Here is a 14,271-nt window from a genome sequence, read left to right on the forward strand (position 1 = left end):
ATAACCCAGGATTGTGCCAGCTGGTGTTCCAGGAAAAGCTGGGTTGCTGAAGATAAAACAGCTGCTGTGGATACTGGCTGGAACCAGACTGTTGTTAGCACGGAGTGGATACTGGCTGGAACCAGTTAAATAATAAATGAACTTGGGAGCGATGAAATATGAACTGAAATGTAGAACTTGAGAGCGGAGAAATAATAATACCGGTGGAGAGTGGTAAAGTGTAGAAAGGACACCGGCCCTTTAAGGGAAGCTGTACTCTGCTGGAAGCTGAGCTGGAAGCAGGTAATGTTGTAGCTGGAAACAGATGAATCCACAATGGATTGGAGAGTCAGGCTACACCGCAGGTGGAATGCTGGTGCGGGTCTCTATGGTGGAAGTCTTGAGACAGGAGCTGGAACCTGGAAGACAATCACAGGAGAGAGACAAACAGGAACTAGGTTTGACAACCAAAGCACTGACGCCTTCCTTACTCAGGCACAGTGTATTTATACCTGCAGCAAGGAAGGGATTGGCTAGGCAATTATGCAGATTATCAATACTGAGAACAGATTGGTGGAAATGATCAGCTGACAGAATCCAAGATGGCTGCGCCCATGCAGACACTTGGAGGGAAGTTTTGGTTTGTAATCCATGTGGTAATGAAAACAGTAATGGCGGCGCCGGCCACCGGAGACAGGAGGCGCCAGGCTGACAGATGCACATCCAACCACGCGGACACGGCGGAGGCCGCGGGAGACGCCATGCCAGGTGTAATATGGCGTTTACTGTGACAGCGTCCCAGAGTGACAGGAGAGAATACAGGAATGTACACATCAGGATAACAGATGGGATCCGGTCCTGGAGCGCTGAGCCAGCCTTAGGAGGCATCTGATGGGTAAGAAATGGTGTCCAGATACCCGGATCGTGACAGAAGCCTGGTGAGAAATCTGCTTTCTTTCATTCAAATTTGGTGCTCACTTTGAGCTGAATGAGAACTGCTGGCATGGCACTCAGGCGACAGGTGGAATCTTGGTCATGCTCTGGTTTCTCTTCAGAACTAACAAATATTTCGCCTTTTATTAAAGATTTCCGTGGAGAGGAGCAAAACTGAGTTTTATCTCAATTTTTGCATGCCCCATATTATTGGGGTTTCTTTTATCAGTTTAAAGACAGAACGAGTGTGCTTTCTTGTTAGCTTTAATGTAAGTTTATTTGCATAACAATGACAGTAAATGTTTGTTTCTTTTCAAACAGAACTTTCTTGACCATGCTACTTGCTTGAAAGATCTGGGAGCACATGGAAAACAGTACAAACCATGCAGTATCACAAGAGCCTTTATTTGATCTTTCATGAAGATAGAGCAGAATTGAGGACACGTCAACAATTTCTGCCAAAGGTGGTTCATCTTTCCACATGGTGCCTTTGGCCACTGACACCTTCGTTGAGTCAAAGTCTCTGGCTGTGGTCAGAACTTTGAAAATTTATGTCACCAGAACGGTTCAGATTAGGAAAACAGAGGCTCTGTTTGTCCTGTATGCTCCCAACAGGATTGGGTGTCCTGCTTCCATGCAGACCATTATGCGCTGAATCTGTGGTAAGATTCAGCATGCTCATTCCACGGCAGGATTGCCGTTACTGAATTAGGTGAAGACCCATTCTACTAGAAAGGTGGGTTCATCCTGGGCAGCTGGTCGGGGAGTCTCAGCATTGCAACTTTGCCGAGCAGCTATTTAGTAAACACTTTTGCTAAGTTTTACAAGTTTGATACCTTGGCTGATGATAACCTCAAGTTGGGTCATTCGGTGCTGCAGAGTCGTATGCACTCTCCCACCCGTTCAAGAGCTTTGGTATAACCCCATGGTTCTTAATGTGACCCCAGCATCCTCTAGGTCGTATGAGAAAATAGGATTTTAATACCTACCGGTAAATCCTTTTCTCTTAGTACGTAGAGGATGCTGGGCACCCGTCCCAGTCCATACTGTGTCTGCAGTTATTACTTGTGGTTATACACATGTTGTGTTACGGTTCTGGTCAGCTTTTTGCTGCAATTGTTCATGCCGTTGGCTTGTGTTCTGTTGAATGCCACGTTCTGCGGCATGCTTAAGGTGTGAGCTGGTAAGATGCTCACCTTAGTTTAACAATAAATCCTTTCCTCGAAATGTCAGTCTCCCTGGGCACAGTTCCTATAACTGGAGTCTGGAGGAGGGGCATAGAGGGAGGAGCCAGTCCACACCCTTTGAAAGTCTTAAAGTGCCCATGTCTCTTGCGGATCCCGTCTATACCCCATGGTTCTTAATGTGACCCCAGCATCCTTTACGGACTAAGAGAAAAGGATGCCCTTGTGTACTATCCTGACTTCTCCTCCCGTCTGCTTACTTTGTGCCTTCCAACGCACAATGCGAACTACAGGTGGTGCTGCAGGGCCCACACCCTTTTACTTGCCTTACAGAGCAGCTCTGGAGCTGTTACAGTGCCCAGCTGCTGCAAGAAATCAGCATGAATGCTTCAGGGGATGGGGCATGGCCAACATGAGCCCCACACCAAAGGAGGGTGGGGGTGTTTAATGCGAACTAGGGGTCATCCAAGCACTGCAAAAGGCCGCCATGCCCTGCATGCCCCTTTTCTCTTTTTATATGCAGATGAGGGTTCCAGCCAACTTTGGCCCACTGCTTGGATGACATCACCGTATGCAAATCCGTCTGCTGCAGACCTTCCCCCAGGAATGCTTGTACTAGTTGTTGGATATGGTTTGATATTTGATGGTGCTTCAGTATTAGGCAGCCTTCCGCCCTCCCATGTTCATCTGAAAAGATGTGGTCTCCCTGCAGTTGTTGTCCCCAGACGAGAGTTCCCTTGTGCTTCCTCAGTTGAATCTCCTTAACTTGACGGGGGAGGGGCTGCCCGAGCTGCCACCCTCCCCAGCCCTATCCCAACTCATACTTATTTTACATATTAGATCTCTTGATCATGAAGATTGTTCTCACAGGGTTAGGTTCATCCATTATATTTTAAAATAGGAAGGTACAAATTACATATTTGAATTGCATCTATGTGCTGGATTCAAATGCCCCCCCCCCCCCTTCCTTTCTCAATTGTGCCCGTCAGCAGCTATTCTAAGGTTGCTGCCAATGGGTGTGACACATTAATTTCTTCTGTGGGGTACACTGGACTCCACAAGGATTCACATTGGGGTGTAGAGTAGGATCTTGATCTGAGGCACCAACCGGCTCAAAGCTTTTGACTGTTCCCAAGATGCTCAGCGCATCCTCCTCTATAACCCCGCTTCCATGAACAGGGAGCTCAGTTTGTAGTTGGTGCCTTCAGTAGCAGGCCACTTAACAGGGGCCTGCCTCAGGCAGCCTATTCTTAGCTATTAATTTTGACAAGAAAAGAATAACTTGTTTTATGAGAATCTACAAGGGCTGCAGCAGGCTAGGTCTAATAGACATCTTTACTGCAGCTTCATCACTCCCAGCGGCGCTGTATACTCCCGTGCCCTGGTTGCTGGGTCACTGCAGCGGAGGCTCTGGTTTCTTCCTAAGGTCAGTCACACACACACCGCCCTTCCGGATCACGAGGCCGCTGATTAAGGGGAGCGTGGCCGTAGGGGGTGGGCCGTGTGCGCACTGGGGTGGACACTGATTACTGGGCAGCCGCTCCACAAGCCACCAGGTACAGTTAAGGAGCACAGGTCTGGGGGTTTTTCTCCTATATTAACCCAATTTTGTACTGCCCGCAGCGCATTGTGATAGGTAATAGGGCCTGATTCAGGTTGGATTGCAATCACAATAAGCGATCCAACTGCAAAAATTGCTAAGAGCATACGCATGTGCCTGCATGCGATCGCCTCTGCCTGTCAATCGGGGCAGGGGGGGAGAGTGGGGTCAGCAACACTCCATTTCCAAGTCAGGGATGGAGCAGTGCGGGGGCAAGGCTTCAAAATGGGGTCTGCAATGGAGGAGACACAGGGGGCGTGGTCACAGCGGCTGTATGACATCACATTCAGCCGCTGTGATCACAAAAATGGTGGCGGCTTCCTGCGCGCACATACAGTCTGCACCAGCAGGAGGCTACACCATTGTTTATGATCACGCTGAACTGCAGTGCGACTGCAATTACAGCATGGTCAAGAAGGGAGGTGTCATACTGGGTGGCCATGCCCTGTCACTGTGCAGGAGCCAGCACCGCTTACACACTAGTCCCCGGGTGCAGCCCCCAACCCCCGGGACACCCGGAGCAACAAAATGTAGATTCAGGCCACCAGGCCACGCCCCTACCTATGAAATCATGCCTCCTTTTTACCATTGCGCTGCTTATTTGCACGCACTGCATTACAATCTCCCTCGCCACCTCTCTGGGTGTCACCAGTGATAGTGACACCTCTGAAATGCTTGTAGCAGCTGGTCCAAAGATCTATGCCTCAAGCCCTGAGTGTTTGCCCTTGTGACTTGTTGATCATCATAGCGAAGCAGATGCTTACAGAAAACTGCAGGGGCTTAGATTGAAAATAAAAAAAATTGATGGGTATAAGGTAGAGAGGAGCGGGTTCGGTTCTCCGAGAACCGAATTCCCCACGAACTCCACGTGGTTTACACTGGTCTGAGGCAGGCTCGGTTGTTCCCGCCTGACTCGGAAAACCTGAACAAGGGAAAATGTCATCATCCCGCTGTCGGATTCTCGCGAGATTCGGATATTATATATAGAGCTGCGCGTTGCCGCCATTTTTACTCGTGCATTGAAGAGAGAGCGGAGAGGACGTGGCTATGTTCTCTCAGTGGAAATCTCAATATCAGTGCTCAGTATCAGTGGTTACTTATTGCTGCTCAGTAATACTAGTAGTGTGTCTCTCCTGCTCAGTGTCAGTTCTCAGTAGTATCCTCATCAGTGCTCAGTATCACTGTTCATTGTCTTGTGCTGCATTGTGTTGCTCAGCATACTACAGTACATTACTAATAGTCCAGTGCTGCATCTTGCTGCTCAGTGTCAGTTCTAGTATCCTCATCAGTGCTCACTATCACTGCTCATTGCATTGTGGTGTTCTGTATACTACAGTAATATAGTAACATATAGTAACATAGTTTTTGAGGTTGAATAGAGGCAAATTACCCATCGTGTTCAACCTGTTTTAAGTTGTGATGATTCTACATACTTGCTGAATAATGTTTTATGACTAGTTAGCTACTATAACTCATGTTACCCCCGGATTAACCATGTTGATATTTTAAGTATTATAACCTTGGATAGCTTTTTCATTCAGAAATGTATCCATTCCTTTTTTAAATCCAATTACAGAGTCCGCCATTACCACCTTCCCTGGCAGGGAATTCCACATCCTGATTGCCCTAACAGTGAAGAACCCTTTCCTCCATTGCATTCTGAACTTTCCTCCAGTCGCAGCGAGTGACCACGTGTTCTTTTAATAAATAATTCCTCTGATAACTCTTTGTTATGTATCTTTACATATTTGAAGATATTAATAATATCTCCTCTTAGGCACCTCTTTTCTAGTGTATACATATTCAGCCTAGTAAGTCTTTCCTTATAGTCCAGTACTTTTAGGCCTTTAATCAATTTAGTCTTCAGGATCTCTCGGACTTCCATGAGCAGCAGAGTAGTGCAATGGAAGGATGCTGGGCCCATAACCCAGAGGTCGATTAATCGAAACTATCCTCTGCTATGTGCATTTTTTTTTTATAATTAAAGTAATCAAAAACTGGGATTGATATTTTGGCTCTTTTATTTTTACTTAAAGTACAATAACTTTTATCATTTTAATTTGTTTTAATAGTATATTGACAGCATTGTTTTCTTTAAAAAATCCACTTAATTTTCTTTACCCTATTACTGAAATGGTAATTGACAAAAACAAACTACATTGTCACCAGAAGAGCAATGCAAAATGTACAAGTGATATATTAAAATCATCTTCCATCTTGAATTTCAATGATGCATTGGGACAACAATTTTGTGAGAAACATCTTCACCCATAAAGAAAGATTTTCTTAATTCCTTATCTGTGTGCTGATTAGATATTACCTTGTTTTCACATTAAACAGACTTCCACATGAGAAAGCAGCAAGGATGCAGTAACGTTTATGTTTCCTGGTGTAAACCTGTATTATTTCAGTAGACATTGAAATGAGGATGCATCTTGCTGCCTTTCCAATGTAGCAAGTTTAATTCAGTAATAGGTGAAAAAACATTCCTACAAAGGTGTTAATCAGAGACTTGGCTTTGTGGACACTTTTCAGAGAGCAAATTTGTTAGCATAAAAATAAAATCAGAAAATGAAGAGCTGTTTCGTCACTAAATTGGACTTTTCTGCCAGCATAATTTTTTTTCTCTGCAACCCACTGCTAAATTGTGCTTCCTAGCTGTTTTTTTATAAAATCACTTAATCAAATCTAACTCTGATTACATCAGAGAAGGCCAGGTACCCTACACCATAAGAGGGGGTTTGAAATTTTGACTTGTCTATTTAAAGATCACCAAAATCTGATTACAAGGTCAATTACATCCCTGGGTGGGATTGAACCACCAACCTTTTGGTTAATAGCCAAACATGCTAACCAATTGCGCCACATAGACACCTTGCAAAAGTAGATACTGACAAAGGCTAATAAGCATTTATCTAGAACGTTTCCTAGAAAAACTTTAAAAAGTCAATAATCTGGAGAATTTTTGTAAGAAACACATTGGTACTTTCCCATGATGAGTGAGTGCTTCAGGATCTCTTTCACTTACATGGGCTATTAACCAAAAGGTTGGTGGTTCAATCCCACCCAGGGATGTAATTGACCTTGTGATCGGATTTTGGTGATCTTTAAGTAGACAAGTCAAAATTTCAAACCCCCTCTTATGGTGTAGGGTACCTGGCCTTCTCTGACGTAATCAGAGTTAGATTTAATTAAGTGATTTTATAAAAAACAGCTAGGAAGCACAATTTAGCAGTGGGTTGCAGAGAAAAAAATAACATTTTAAACCTACCGGTAATTTTTTTTTCTCGTAGTCCGTAGAGGATGATGGGGACTCCGTAAGGACCATGGGGGATAGACGGGCTCCGCAGCAGACATGGGCACTTTAAGAAAGACTTTAGATCTGGGTGTGCACTGGCTCCTCCCTCTATGCCCCTCCTCCATACCTCAGTTAGAGAAACTGTGCCCAGAGGAGACGGACAGTACGAGGAAAGGATTTTTGTTAATCCAAGGTCAAGATTCATACCAGCCACACCAATCACACCGTATAACTTGTGATATACTACCCAGTTAACAGTATGAAAACAACATAGCATCAGTCCAAGACCGATGAAAACTAACATATAACCCTTATGTAAGCAATAACTATATACAAGTCTTGCAGAAGTAGTCCGCACTTGGGACGGGCACCCAGCATCCTCTACGGACTACGAGAAAAAGATTTACCGGTAGGTTTAAAATCTTATTTTCTCTTACGTCCTAAAAGATGCTGGGGACTCCGTAAGGACCATGGGGATTATACCAAAGCTCCCAAACGGGCTCCTGCGGATGACTCTGCAGCACCGATTGAGCAAACAGGAGGTCCTCCTCAGCCAGGGTATCAAACTTATAGAACTTTGCAAAGGTGTTTGAACCCGACCAAGTAGCAGCTCGGCACAGCTGTAGTGCCGAGACCCCTCGGGCAGCTGCCCAAGAAGAGCCCACCTTCCTAGTGGAATGGGCCTTGACTGAATTAGGCAACGGCAATCCCGCCATAGAATGCGCCTGCTGAATCGTGTTACAGATCCAGAGAGCAATAGTCTGATTTGAAGCAGGGGTGCCAATCTTGTTGGCTGCATACAGGACAAACAGTGCTTCTGTTTTTCTGACTCTAGCCGTTCTGGCCACGTAAATTTTCAAAGCCCTGACCACATCAAGGGACTCGGAATCCTCCAAGTCACGCGTAGCCACAGGCACCACAATAGGTTGGTTCATATGAAAGAATGAGTCCACTTTTAGCAGGAATTGAGGACGGGTCTGCAATTCCGCTCTATCCATATGGAAAACCAGATAGGGGATTTTATGTGATAAAGCTGCTAATTCCGACACTCGCCTAGCGGAAGCCAAGGCTAATAACATGACCACCTTCCAAGTGAGATATTTAAACTCCACCATTTTAAGTGGTTCAAACCATAACCTTAACACCACGTTAAGGTCCCAAGGGACCACCGGAGGTACAAAAGGAGGCTGAATATGCAGTACTCCCTTCACAAAAGTTTGTACTTACTTCAGGAAGAGAGGCCAATTCCTTTTGAAAGAAAATGGATAAGGCCAAAATCTGAACCTTAATAGAGCCTAATTTTAGGCCCAAATTCACTCCAGTTTGTAGGAAGTGAAGGAAGTGGCCCAGGTGGAATTCTTACGTATGAGCATTCCTGGCCTCACACAAAGAAACATATTTTCGCCATATACAGTGATAATGTTTAGATGTCACGTCCTTCCTAGCCTTTATTAGCGTAGGAATGACCTCATCTGGAATACCCTTTTCCGCTAGGATCCGGCGTTCAACCGCCATGCCGTCAAACGCAGCCGCGGTAAGTCTTGGAACAGACAGGGCCCCTGTTGCAACAGGTCCTGTCTTAGAGGAAGTGGCCACGGATCTTCTGTGAGCATTTCCTGCAGATCTGGATACCAGGTCCTTCGCGGCCAATCTGGAACAATGAGAATTGTTCTTACTCCTCTTTTTCTTACTATTATCAACACCTTGGGTATGAGAGGTAGAGGAGGAAATACATAGACCGACCGGAACACCCACGGTGTCACTAGGGCGTCTACAGCTACTGCCCGAGGGTCTCTTGACCTGGTGCAATACCTCTGTAGCTTTTTGTTGAGGCGGGACGCCATCATGTCTATCTGGAACAGTCCCCACCGACTTGCAATCTGTGCGAAGACTTCCTGATGGAGTCCCCACTCTCCTGGATGTAGGTCGTGTCTGCTGAGGAAGTCTGCATCCCAGTTGTCCACTCCCGGAATGAACACTGCTGACAGTGCGCTTTGATAAAGCTAAATATTTATCTTATTTAAAACCCTTTGTGAGGTCTAAGAACACTGTACGCTATTTGCGTATGGAGTACCGTAAGGGTACGCTCGTTGCGTAACAATCGCTTAGCCGTGGTCGAGACGCTCAAGCGTCACGTTCGCTCACGGCCAAGAGATCACAGGCAGGCACGCTATTGGCTGCTGACTAACGTAATGGTTCGCTATAGCGTAACGGACGCTGTATCGGGAGCGGGCTGCTCGAGCGATACAGACGCTCACGAGAATACGCTGTTGGTATCGGGCACACTTATAGGTGAGCGACTACCGTAATGCTACGCTATCAGCGTAGCGGACGCTCGAGACCACGAGGAGATCACGAGCGGCGCCGACGCTCACAATGTTAAACCTTTATGTCTAAACCACAAACAATGTAATTTGCTGTAAAACCTTAGTGTAGAGATAGGGTGTAAATGCAACACTGTATAACCTTATTAACTCAAAAGCTGTTCGAGCGTCACCGACGCTCTGAGAATACTTAACACTATAAGAAATACACAAATACCGTGCTTAGGGTCCAACGCCTAATATATATATTATGAATGTTATACTTGCAAAAGAATTAATACAATACAAGTCATACACTACAATATAACATAGACTAACTAACCAGGTAACTACACAGTAAATACAATACAAGTACGTTTAAGAGAAAATGAGAGAAAGAGAAGAGAGAGAGAGAAAGATATGGCCCATAATAACAAGAAAAGACAATATGATTACGGAGAAAACTTACGCACAAAGGAAACGATCGCATGCGCCTCTGGACATCCAGCTCCCGATTTTCAGCAATGATAACCGATGAAGAGTGAGTGCTGGATGTGATCGGCCTGTCTATTTATGCCCCACACACAATACAATTCAATGGTCCCTACAATCTCATTGTTCATTGGACACAGGAATTCGTCTTCGCATTATAACAAAAGGTCATAGGTTGATTCATACAGGTGGGCTGTGACTATTTCCAACAGCTCAGGTGGGAGGGAAACTGGGTTTCCCGCCGCATGGATAAGTAAGTGCAAATACAGTAAATGTTCATAAACTTCTTATGTCCATAACTATTCGCACGAGCGATTGATCCGCTTCAAACCAACACCGGAATATTGCTAATTAAATACTCTTCCGATGGATACTAAACACCACTGTATTACTCCTGTCTGACCCTTCGTATCAAACAATGAGGGATCTCTCTGTCCAGGAACATACTACATTAACTAAACTTTCAGAATCTATCAAAGGGACCATAATCTACAAAATGCATTATATGGTGAAAATATGTAACGAAAGAGTCGCCCGCTAGACGCACACAATCTCTACCGTAAATGTGCATACCGTGCGCCTGCGGGTGCCCGCAACAGCGAGTATGCGCACGCACGGGAGAGCGCACGCATGCGCAGCAGGGACACATATGAGGTGCAAATATGGCAGTGTGCATCGTGATATTTTTCTGACTTTGACAGTCCACCCTTTGGCAGTCAACAATAACTGCCACTTCCTAAAACATTTCAAAAAGAGAAAAATATATGTCAGGGGTTAATACATTTACATGGTTGGGTAGGGGAGGAGAGGAGAAGGTAGGAAAAGGGTATGACCTAGTGAGATAGCAGAAGCATGTGTGTATGAATCCATGTTTGGGGGGTCATGTATCATCGTGCGTACGGTGTTTTAAATCAAGCTTCGAGGTATTGCGAAGTATACATTTGAATTCCTTCTTATCCCGTGGTACGGGTCTGTGGATGGGCTGTCAAACTTTACCGAGCTTTTTTCGGATTTTGGTTGTAACAAAAATGGGGAGCACATTTTAGTTGATGATACATGAATGGGGGAATATGTGATTGCTGATATCTGTGCCTGTATTCCCTATACTATGTGTGTAATTACCTGAAGGTTGTAGAGATGAAGAAAATACATAATTACGGTAAATGCAGTGGTATTCTATGTCAGGTTAATGAACATTCGTCGATTGAGGTCTTGTTTGGTGTCTGTTGAATGCAGTCTTCTTTGTGCTTTTGCCCATAAGGTGCGAGCAAAAAGCTTTGTCAATGTCCATAGATTTACAAAAGTGTTGGGCTAGCGTAATTTTAAAATTTCTAGGGAAACTGGGGATCTATGGCATAGTTCATCAAAAATCTGTGTATAAGGTTGTCAAAACTTCTTCTTTAATCCATCTGTTGTCTGTATATCGGCTCATCAAATTCCTCGTCCAAGTGGGTCTTTTTACCTCAGAGGAAAACGGAAAAACAGATGAAAGAAACGGACCGTAGAAATCGCATTACAATTTCCTCACTCCTTAAACTCATCACCCTGGTACTTCGTTTGCACTTCGTTAAAGCCTGACCGCATCTAAATATCAAGCCAATCGTTATGATAACACCTAAGATACATAGGAGAAACTTCCCTACATCCATTATAACTCCTTGAGCCCATTCTCCTAAACCGGAGAACCAATTTCGCGGGTTCAACCATGACACCCAACTAGTCAGCTCATTACTCACAGCAGCAAGGGTGAGATTGTGTCTCCTGCGAAATTCCCACTTCAATTGGAGAATATCGTCCATCTTTTGGTCTATGACCTCGACCGGGTCCTCGGTACTATTCGTTATATATGTGCAGCATTTCACGCCGTACTGCGTTGCCAGTGTGACACAATATCCACCTGTTACTGCTGTGAGATAATTGAGAATCATTCTATGCTGAACTAGTTCTGTTTTATAAGCTTGAAGTTCTCTTCCAGTATACCTAAATGTGTCATCATACATTTCTGTGATATTGTCTAACAAATTTGCGAGCGCAGATATGTATTTATAATTCAACACTCCTCTGGCGGTGCGAGTGAGGTCTAACGCAAGTAGAAACTGAATCCCGGTTGATTCATGGATCATGTCAGAGGCCGGGTGCTCTGTTCTTTCTATCAGGTGCCGTTTAACTACGTGCTCGTAATGGGTGTGAGTATAAGGAGTTTGGGCAACACGGTGTATGTCTTTCATTTTGGCATGTGATACAGTCATTACCTCAAGCAATACTTTTCCAATATAACACAATCCTTCAGAGTTTGGGGCAAGCCACTTATACGCCTTCCTCCCGCATATGAAATATGCATCATCGGGGAGAACATATGGGACGGAGTAGGACATAACCATATTACACATTTTCCATGTGAAATCTCCTAACCCTAATTCTCCCATCTGTCTAGTACACGTATCAGCTTGTACGATATGTGCACAGTATCCTGGTGATACCTCTCCAACTCTCGTAATCCTACTTCCTAGGGTATACCTATACCGGAAAGATTTTCCTCTACTGGCTATGTGGCGTATAAGCTCTGTATCTGTCGGCATTCTATCTGCTCTATATGAAAAGGTCATGGTTTGGTTACTCCATGACACTTCCCAATTTCCCGGCTTTCGGGGATTGGAAATGTTAAAACATATGAGGGATCTATCCACATGATATTGGTGGAGCTTCAAACTAGGAGGACTGGAGATATTAAACCTCCTGTCCACCGGTCTCCCACCACTTAGCTCAAGTACCTCCCCTATCGTTAAAGGAAATGGTACTAGTCCTGATTTGCTATGACCTTGAGGTACTTGAGAGCATACCCAACAATCTGTTTGATTTAACACGCTACCCACTAAGGAGTGATAGTCACTCAAGGGATGCCGGTCCATGTGGATATTAAAACTGGATTGGAATTTCTTAATGCACCCATCCTCGACTACGTTGTCACAGAGCCTACAGATACAGTTTTCTTCAGCTAACAATCCTTCACAATTCCTTCTATTGTCAATGCTATCGGATCGTTTTCTGATACTCGCCTTTGCTTGTTGATTATGTTGTTCTCGGAAAACTACGCCTCCATCTCTGTCATCAGAACCCATTCCAGAATCTCTCTCGACCTCCATGGTACTCTCGCCGGAACAGACTGCTCTGGTCAACATCATGGTCAACAGGAAAATCCGGATCACAGTCTCTTGGGGCAAGTCCATCTTATAGGAGGAAACGAAGAAGAATGAGAAGGGGGGGAAAATAATTTGAGGGAGAGGGGATGGGAAGTTGGAGAAAAACAATAAAAGGGAACAGGGAATCGACAACTGCTTTTGATCTTGTGATTTTCAATGCTCAGGTGCCGCCTCAGTCCTCCTGGAACAGACACTCCAGTGATACAACGTCCTCTACCGTCTGTTCCTTATCACGGGACCTCTCTGGATCAGCAACCTTCTTACAATGGGACGAATGAACCCAAGTCTCTCTCTCGGCAACTTTCAATGCTGTAGTGCTAGTCAATAAGACTTGGTATGGTCCTTCCCATCTGTCAATAAGGCAACCTGAGCGTAGAAAATTTCGTATCATTACATACTCCCCAGGTTCAATGTCATGACAATTACTATCTGGTAAATCAGGAATCACCAACTTCAAATTATTATTTTGATTCCTTAGCTGTTTACTCATATTAACCAGGTACTTTACAGTCACTTCATTGTTACACTTCAAATCATCCTGAGGGTTAATCATAACATGCGGTTGTCGACCAAACAAGATTTCAAAAGGGGACAGATTAAGAGGGGACCTGGGAGTGGTTCTGATGCTGTACAGTACAATGGGTAAAGCTTCTGGCCATGTCAATCCTGTTTCTGCCATAACTTTGCTCAAATTATTTTTAATAGTGCTATTCACTCTTTCCACCTTCGCACTCGCCTGTGGACGGTATGGAGTGTGCAGCTTGCTATCAATTCCCATCAACTTACACATTCCTTGAAAGACATCACCTGTAAAATGGGTACCCCTATCACTTTCGATAATTCTAGGGATACCATATCTACATACAAATTCCTGCACAATTTTCTTAGCAGTAAACATAGCGGTATTTGTGGCCGCCGGGAATGCTTCAACCCAATTTGAGAACACATCTATACAAACAAGTACATATTTCAAATTTCGACAAGGGGGTAATTGAATGAAGTCAATCTGTATTGCCTGGAAAGGACCGCCTGCAGGTGGGATATGAGATGGTTCTGTTGGTATTGCCTTTCCGATATTCTTTCTCAAACAGGTAAGGCATGACATTGCTCTCTTACTTGCATGAGATGAAAATCCTGGGGCGCACCAATATGCTCTTACCAACTTGCACTTTCCTTCCTTGCCCAGATGAGTCAGCCCGTGAGCTGCCTCAGCTAAACATGGAAGATATGCTCTGGCGGCCACCGGTTTACCTTGTCCATCCGTCCAGAGTCCTGAGGACTC

At 44.7% G+C, this 14,271-nt stretch overlaps 1 non-coding gene across 1 annotated transcript; it reads left to right on the top strand.

The window, feature by feature from the left end:
* The first annotated feature begins 1,014 nt into the window (after positions 1-1,014).
* Positions 1,015-1,130, top strand: LOC134992056 (U5 spliceosomal RNA). The gene has a single exon (XR_010196250.1). It is a non-coding gene; the product is annotated as a U5 spliceosomal RNA (small nuclear RNA).
* Positions 1,131-14,271: the final 13,141 nt, after the last annotated feature.

The sequence above is a fragment of the Pseudophryne corroboree genome, unplaced genomic scaffold, assembly GCF_028390025.1.
Source record: "Pseudophryne corroboree isolate aPseCor3 unplaced genomic scaffold, aPseCor3.hap2 scaffold_121, whole genome shotgun sequence".
Lineage (NCBI taxonomy): Eukaryota > Metazoa > Chordata > Amphibia > Anura > Myobatrachidae > Pseudophryne > Pseudophryne corroboree.